This window comes from Cariama cristata, unplaced genomic scaffold (assembly GCF_000690535.1).
Source record: "Cariama cristata isolate BGI_N322 unplaced genomic scaffold, ASM69053v1 scaffold14067, whole genome shotgun sequence".
Classification (NCBI taxonomy): Eukaryota; Metazoa; Chordata; class Aves; order Cariamiformes; family Cariamidae; genus Cariama; species Cariama cristata.
Window position 1 is genome coordinate 1 of NW_009627163.1, and position 8,364 is coordinate 8,364.

Below are 8,364 nucleotides of genomic sequence, written 5' to 3' on the forward strand. Positions count from 1 at the left end.
TCATCCTCACAGGGGACCTGCGACGGCTGCGGGAGGTACGAGGGGACGGATGGAGGGAAGGCGGCGACAGCCGCTGTGCCTGACCGGGGAGGATCCTGTGGTGCCCGGGAACGCTCCTCTGAGCACCTGCGCTGGGGCCGCTCCGGGAAGAACGTGAAGATACACCTTTACCGCCCACGAGGCGTGGACGCGCGGGAACTACTGCTGTCGTTGCTAGGAAGCGGCCCTTTTCTGTAGGGCATGTAGCGCTCCCTTACTTCGTGGCTTGCCTCCTGCCGTGTCTTGAGTGAGATCTGAAACGTCGATGGAATAGAGGGATGTTAGTGCATTGCCGAGGAGGTTTGTTAGTGCAGCAAGGCTGTTCTATGAGGAAGTTTGCCTTGCTTATTTACTGATAACTACCTTGCTTTAGCTTTCTTGCCTTGAAAGCCACATCACGTGACACCATCAAGTTTCTAAAGTGTGACTTTGGCAGCAAATGTAGGTTCTTCAGCAGCTAGCAAAAATATTTCCTGAATAAAGCAGCGGTTGAGAACGGTTATCTGCCATCATTTTGGAGATTGACAGCCTTTGAAACTCTTTTAGCTTTTCGTTGGTAGTAAATAACTTTATCGTTGTTGATGGTACTTCAGTTTCACTGAGCCTGAAAGATGTCACTCACAAGGGGCACTGAGCAGTTCAAATATCCAGCTCTTGTGAGCCAGTCTAGCGAGCACAGTGACTTACAGTGCTGTCAGACTTGCTTTTTAGGATTGGCAACTTGAGTGGCATTGAACTGGTGTTATAGTGGGAATTCTTTGTATAGCTTGTTTCGTATAATTACAGCTTAAATGAAGAATTGCTTTTGTTTGCCTTCTAATCAGCCTGTGTAGTTTTTAAGTGGTACCACAGATAATATTATCTGGGACTGTAGTAGTCTTCCCCTGCCTAATTAGCAGTTACAAGCATAATTCAGTGCATTAGCTTTGTCACTCTCTGGCATGTAAAATGTGTTAGGTTTCTGCAGCTGAGGCAACAGACTCGTTTATTTTACTACAGAGTAACTGTTTACTGACAATCAGGGCTTTGTACCAGTGTCTAGTAGCTGGGTGTTGCACATAACTCTATCCTGCAATCTCAGGCAAAAACTCTGTGGTGCAAATAGAGACCCCTTGGTGGAGTACAGATAGCCTACACCATCTTCTGCCAGAGTGTGGGGCTTGGGTGGTAGTGATGGGAGGATGATATGAGAAGATATGAGCTGAATTCTTCAGACGTTTTTAGCTTCTTTGCAGCCTTTTAGTCATCTGAGTGAACACTGATGAGGATAAGGTAATGATCACAGGAGGCTGAAGGATTAGCATGGGTGGGTCAGATGCGAAAGCTTATTTTGCAATGCCTTGACTTTGAGACAATAGAGAATTATTTTTTTTTTTACTCCACAATACCTCACCACACCTCACTTAGCGTTTCAGTTTTCCGTGCGCATTGAGCAGCAAGCACTAAGCTGAATATTTCATATCTCAGTGTTAAGTATTTCGTGATGAATTTCCTCACTAATATCAAACCTGCATATGGAATGAAAAAAAGATTTAGGTAGTACAGTGATAAATACAGGGAAAGGGGACTATGGGAAATGAAGTGCCTCACTGAAAAATAGCTGCTGCTTTTGGAAAAATGGAGGAAGACGGTGCTTGTCTGTTATTGAGCCCGATGGGTCAGTTGGGTTGTGTGCCAAGCCCAAGAGAACTGCTTGTGCTCTTGGAGTCCTAGAGCACCTGTAGCTTTTTTTCCCTTACTGAAACACAAACACATCAGAGAAAACACTTTTGAAAATTTGAAGTTTAGAATCAGACATGGATTCAGTATTAGTGAGTAAATATTGAAGCGCCTGAGATTTGGGGAAGGAAAAATGGGTTTGACGAGGTAGTGTGATGCTGTTTCGGGGTTATTGACACATAATCCACGTGTTTCTGTTGCACAACTCTAGTCCGAAGGGGGATTTCAAACCTTGCTACCAACGTAGGGATAGTTGAGAGAAACTTGGATGGTAAATTCCAGCCAGTGAGTAATTTGGTGTATTGTTTTCCTCGGTTTTGGCATTGCTAGTAGCTGTATGGAACTGAGACAAGTATAAATCAGTTCTCACAAAATATAACTGCTTCTGTGTTGTGCGACTCTCGAAACACTGTTTTGCCGAATGCTGCCCTTAACATAGTGTTTGGTTGATAGATGCTTAGAGTGTGTTGACAGTCTCTAAGGATCTGAATTTGTGTGCTAGTCCCAAGCCTGTCGTCATGTGATAGGTTACTCAGGTTTGGCTTCGGCAGCTTTTCTGACTTGTGAAGTAACTTCTCACTTGCTGAGTAAGAGCTCTGCAGGCTCCCTAACATGATGCTTTTGAGATGTGCTCCGTGGGTTCCTGTTCAGGCTGACTGAGAAGTTTCATTTCTGGTGTAACCTGCTTCTAGATTGTTCTGTAGTGAACAGAATGTTTTCTAATCGGTAGCAGATGATAAACTGAAGCATTACCTCTAGGTATAGAGGAACCCTACTCAAAGATGGATGTTTTATTGAGACATTAACTACTGTTATCTCTGTTAAGCCTTTCTACATCTTAAAGATAACATTTTTAGCACTAAGAAGGCACGCCTCGCCTTGTTGCGGCTTAACTGCAACAGTTTGTCTTTTCTCTCAAGTCAGACATGATTATTTGGAAATTCCTTGAGAAAGCTTGGTGCCATAATAGATTTCTTGGTATTTATGCTCTTAAGTTTGGCAGGAGACCCTTTTGGGTATTTGAGTGGCAGTAGTTTCAACAGCTGTTTGAACACTTCATTGCATTATCTTAATTCTAAATTACATGTTTTAAAAATGTACCTTATGTTTTGGTAAATCAGGCTTTTATCGTTTTCGTGCATGTGACTTCAAGATGGACTGGTGTCCCTTTCAATGCAAGGATAACACTTTTTTAACCTTCTCTGCCACCTGACAGCACCACTGACTGTCAGTATGACTCTTTCTGCTGTAACTCCAAGTGTTGAGAGCGTTAGTAGCGTGCTGGCAGCAGAGTACGGAGTTTCAAATGTGGTTCAGCTCTGCGCAGTAGGCACTTGTCCAGGTGTTCCCTCTCCAGTGTTCAGGCCTGAGCACAGCAGTCCACACTTAATACATTTAGTTTACTTGTATTAAACTTCAGTGGCTTCTGTTTTCTCAACAAGGCAGAATTCCATCTGTGTAATAGGAGAACACCAGTATGTCTTTACTTTCTTTGACGGGGCTGAGATCTACTCTATTCCCGTTAGGACTGGGAGAGTGGTTTTACTCAGGTGGTTGGTTTGTTATCTTTCTTTCCAATATCCTCTCCTCTGGGGAGGATTTCTCTTTAAATTGTCAGTACAGTACTCCTTCCTACAAAATGTTTGGGGCTCCCAGGTGCCTTGAAGGCTGTGCGTTAGTTGGGTGGTGTGGTACAGCAGTGCTAACCAGAGCAAGTGCAAAATGGACTTGTGTGAATGCTGAAAAGGGTCTGCAGGTCACAGGAGTTTCGACCTCCCAGTGGACCCATGTAATTGGCTGCTGTAGAGCTGTCAAAAGACTTTCTTCCTCTAGATAGAATCACAGAATGGTTTGGTTGGAAGGGACCTTAAAGCCCACCCAATTCCAGCCCACTGCCATGGGCAGGGACACCTCCCACCAGACCAGGTTGCTCACAGCCCCATCCAACCTGGCCTTGAACACTTCCAGGGATGGGGCAGCCACAGCTTCTCTGGGCAACCTCTGCCACTGCCTCACCACCCTCTCGGTGAAAAATTTCTTCCTTATGTCTCATCTAAATCTTCCTTCTTCCAGTTTAAAGCCATTGCCCCTTGTCCCATCACTCCATGCCCTTGCAAAAAGTCCCTCCCCAGCTTTCTTGTAGGCCCCTTGAGGTGCTGGCAGGCTGCTCTAAGGTCTCCCTGGAGCCTTCTCTTCCCCAGGCTGAGCAACCCCAACTCTCTCAGCCTGTCCTCACAGCAGAGGTGCTCCAGCCCTTAGATCACCTCCGTGGCCTCCTCTGGAATCTCTCCAACAGGTCCATGTCCTTCTTGTGCTGAGGACCCCAGAGCTGAAGGCAGTACTGCGGGGGGGGGTCTCACCAGAGCGGAGCAGAGGGACAGAATCCCCCCCCTCGACCTGCTGGTCACCCTGCTTGGGATGCAGCCCAGGACACGGTTGGCTCTCTGGGCTGCCTGCGCACGTTGCAGGGTCATGGTGAGCTTCTCATCAATGAGGGCTGCTCTCAAACCATTCTCCACCCAGCCTGGGTGGTTTCTTAGAGGAAACCATAAAGAAGCTTCATGTGACTAAACTTGATGCAATTGTGCAATTCTGTGGCCAAACAGCAAGCGTACAGCTGCTAAAGAGCCTTTCCTTTGTAATGCTTTTGTACTTTTATAAATTTGTTTATAAAGACAGAGATTATTCATCTACAAACTTGATTTGAGAATCAAAATGTTTACTGCCTTAAGGGAAATCAACAATATAAAAAAACATAATCTGAGACTGCATGAATTTATCTCTGTTATTTGGCAAGGATGCATCTTCTAGGGCTGGATCAGGAACTTGATATAATCAGGTGCTGCACCTGCACAAGTGCAGCTGCTTCTCTTCTCCCCTAAAGTACTCTCATCCATCCTTGAATTAAGCTCTGTTCCTCCTTTCCACCACTGTGTGTTCAAGCGTGTCCAACAGCAGTTGAAGTGAGTCCAGCCTTGTCCTTTCCTGCTAGGCTTTCCAGATAGCCAGCGTTCAGTCTTCTGCGTCCGTTGGTGACAGGCAAGTATAATTTTATGAAGACCATCTTGTCTCCTGCCGAGTAGTTCGTAAATCAAGTCTGTCAAGGGATTTTCCTGCTTTCAGTTGTTCCCCAGAAATGTTAAGGTTAGTAAATAGTGTGATCTTTCAAAAAAAAATGCATTTTTAAAGTTCTTGTTTTTTCTGTGCTATCCCAAGGTAGTATAGATCCTGGATCCGAAGCAAGTGATCCTGACTTGGTCTTCTGAGAAAGGACTTGTACCAGATGTCCCTCTGGGAGTGGTGCTTACATTAGAAGACAAGTGATTAGGGGATTTTTCCGTTCTCTTCTCTGGCATAGATTTAGGAGTCTAAAGTCACCACTTTGTTCACAAAATGGCACTGAGATGACAGGATCCTTCCGAACCGTCAGAATGAGTAAATTACTGGGCGCTTGTGTTCACATGTACAATAGAAAATAAACTTTCTTTAGATAAGAACCAGCACTTCTTATCTCCTTGGCTTAGTGCTCCATAGATAGCAGCATTCGCTGTGTATACGCTAAGAACATCTGGGCAAAGGTGCAGGGCAACACGGCAGTGCTCTAGCGTAGGTGCAGAATGATTGTGTAGTGCCGGCATCAGTCAGCAAGCATCCCTTGCCTTCGGAGTACTGCCAGCAGTAATTCCAGGGTAGGCTGTAGCCGAGGAGAGTCTTTGATGGGTATGACCAGGCTGTGGGTGTGGTACCCAAACTGCTGTCGTGGCGCTTGTGGGGAGAGGTGAGCTGCGCTACGCGGCAGCAGCCGTGGTTTTCTTCCATAATACCATAGTCACTCAGTGTAACCACAAACAGTCCCATCCACTAGATACCTGTATCGCTTAAAGTAGTGATGATGTGGAGTGTGTGCCCAGGTGGATTTGGATGGCTTGGTGCCCTTTCTTCCAAGAGGAAGGAAGAAAAATACTAAAGAGGTTTTTACTTACGCAGGAAACATGACTATAGTAGCAAAACCCAAATGATATAAAATCCCAAATTATATAAAAGTAGCTTTAGTGTTTGAGATCCTTATGTTGCATGTTTCTAAAAAAATTGGAGACAAAGTAAATCATTAACTATAGTAACTGCAGTCCTCTTTGCAAGCAGACAGTGTAAACAATTGCCATTAATATACGCTTGCTATTTTTAGAGCACAACAACTGCTCATCTTTCTCCCTTAGTAGGTTTCCATTATATGGGAGGGTAACGCAAGGGTGGCTGTGCTTGGCTAACAGGATTTCAATTCTAAAAAGGTTGAAACCTGAAAGCATCTTTGTGTGGTCAAGAGACGGGGAATCCAGCCATTCTGAGAGCCATCTGCAAAAGGGCTCAGATTGAGATTGTTTACATGTGCTAGATTGTTTTGTTAGCTTTGTAGTTTTCAGTTTAAAACACAGTTAACTTTTTGAGGCAGATTTATTTAAGATTAAGGGTTACAAAACCAAGGAAGTCTTTGCTTTGTTTGACTTACTGTATCTCAGTGTTAATGCACTCTGCTTGGTTTTTTGATGTAGGTATGTTAGATAAGGAAGGATGCTGGATTGAATTCAAGTGACATATCTAGCTGGTGCTTCAACAGTTTTACCTTCAGTGTTTTCTTACATGAGACTTTAATTTCAGAAATGAGGTATAAAGGGAGAGATTGTCTTACGATTTTCAATTGAAAAGAAGCAGCCCTTTTTCAGAACCTATTGGAATACAAAGGAAGCATCTGAACTAAGTGAAATTTCTTTAATGCTAGTGCAGTTTTGATGATTCCTCTGCTAGATATCCATAACATAGTATTTCCAGCCAAGTGAATAATGAACTTCAGAGACCTTACTTTTTGCTACTGAAAAGTCTAGGAGCTCGTCAGCGGTGTAGATCTGAAGTACTGCACTTGCTCCAGCACAGATAGCTGTCAAATAGGGTGCTGCAGTTTATTAATAAAGCGCATTTAAAGTCTGAAGTTAAGAAACTGAGGGTTGTATCAGTTTGTGTTAAATAGCCAAGAATTATATAGTTATGAGAAGTACAAGCAATATTCTCAACTTGTAGATATGCCATGACAAAATTGAGCAATGCTTTATGTAACTTAATTAGAAATATTCCCAGGACAGATTGATTCCACATCAGTTTGCTTTTCTGTATTCTTGACATTTTGACTGTAGGCTCTTACTATTTGTGGGCTGGTGATGATTCACGCATTAATCACTCGTCGACACTGAAACTGCCTTCACAATCTCAACAGCTGCTTTCCTGCAAAGCCAGGCGAGCTGTTCCTCTGCCTTAAACTGGCTGGAGTGAAGAGTAGGCAGGGCCTTCTTTCCCTCAGTGTCTTGATTTGTTCTTCAGTAGCTTTTGTACTAATTTTTCTTTGCCCCCGTGTCCCTTATGTTTCACTCGGTTTCACCTGCATTCCTCGAAGACCCTGGGAGCAGTTGATGCTGCAGCACAGAGCTCTCTGATCACCATCCTTGTGTACGTCGACTTACTCACAGCGGAACAGCCCTCTTGCCACTTCATCGAGGACAGCTCAGTGTCTTGAGCTGGATGTATGTGTCTCATCACTGACACTGCAAATCCAGCAGCTGCTGAACATTTCTTAAGAAGGAGCAGGGGTTTTGTAGCCTTTGTTCTACAGTAGGGAGATTGGGATTCATATCTTGGTGTGAACTTAACCTTGGAAAAATCTAGTAGTTATGCAGGTGGTATTTTTTCCTGTTTGTTCACATCCCTTATTCTCTGTTACTTGCTGAGGGTGATTTGTCAGCTCTTCATTCCCAGGATCTGTCTTCCATTTGGTGCTTTCTGGTACCTCTGCGTTGTCTTTTGTTGTTCTCTGAATCATCTATAATGGGCAGGTCTGTCACGTTTTCCTTTAGGTCAGCAACATTTTTCTTAATTGTTTTTCAGTCTTTGCTTTCCCCTGCATTTTTCTTTTAAAACTGATTTGTTTTTTTCTTTCATCTTTTACTGCCTATTACTTGTTTATTTTTAGCTCTAGTATTGCCAAGATTTTTAATAGCTATCAAAGAAGGGAGTCAGCATGCACACTGAAGGTTTTCATTCCAGGATGTTTTTCACTGGTAGTGTTGGTTCAAGTATCCACGGACTCTTATTTTATTCCCTGCCTCTGTGCTATTCTCTACACTGTGCTAGAAATCTTCAAGAAAGTGTCAGCAGCTTGCGCTTGAGAAAACAAGAGCTTGGGTAAAATGTAAACAAGTTCCAGATGTAAATTCAAATCGAAGGAAACTTTGCAAATTGAAACTTCCATGCAGAGGAGCGTCGAATGTTTCTAGTACTGTTCTGATCTGCAATAAATAACATTTTCTTTGTGAATATATGTTCCTTAATGCACATTATGAGCTGGACATAAAGGCAAAGGTAGGACAGTTTTGCTTTGAAATACCAGTTTTCTATGCTATCCATTCTTAAGCAATTTCTTTCTTCTGTCTATCTCTGGTTTCAAGTCTAGACACTTTAAACAACTGTGTGAAGTGTATGAATTCCAGCTTAAGTTTTGGCCCCCTTTGGTGCTGGGGAGGATATATTATTGCTAAGGGGAAGGCGAGAAGGGAACATGCT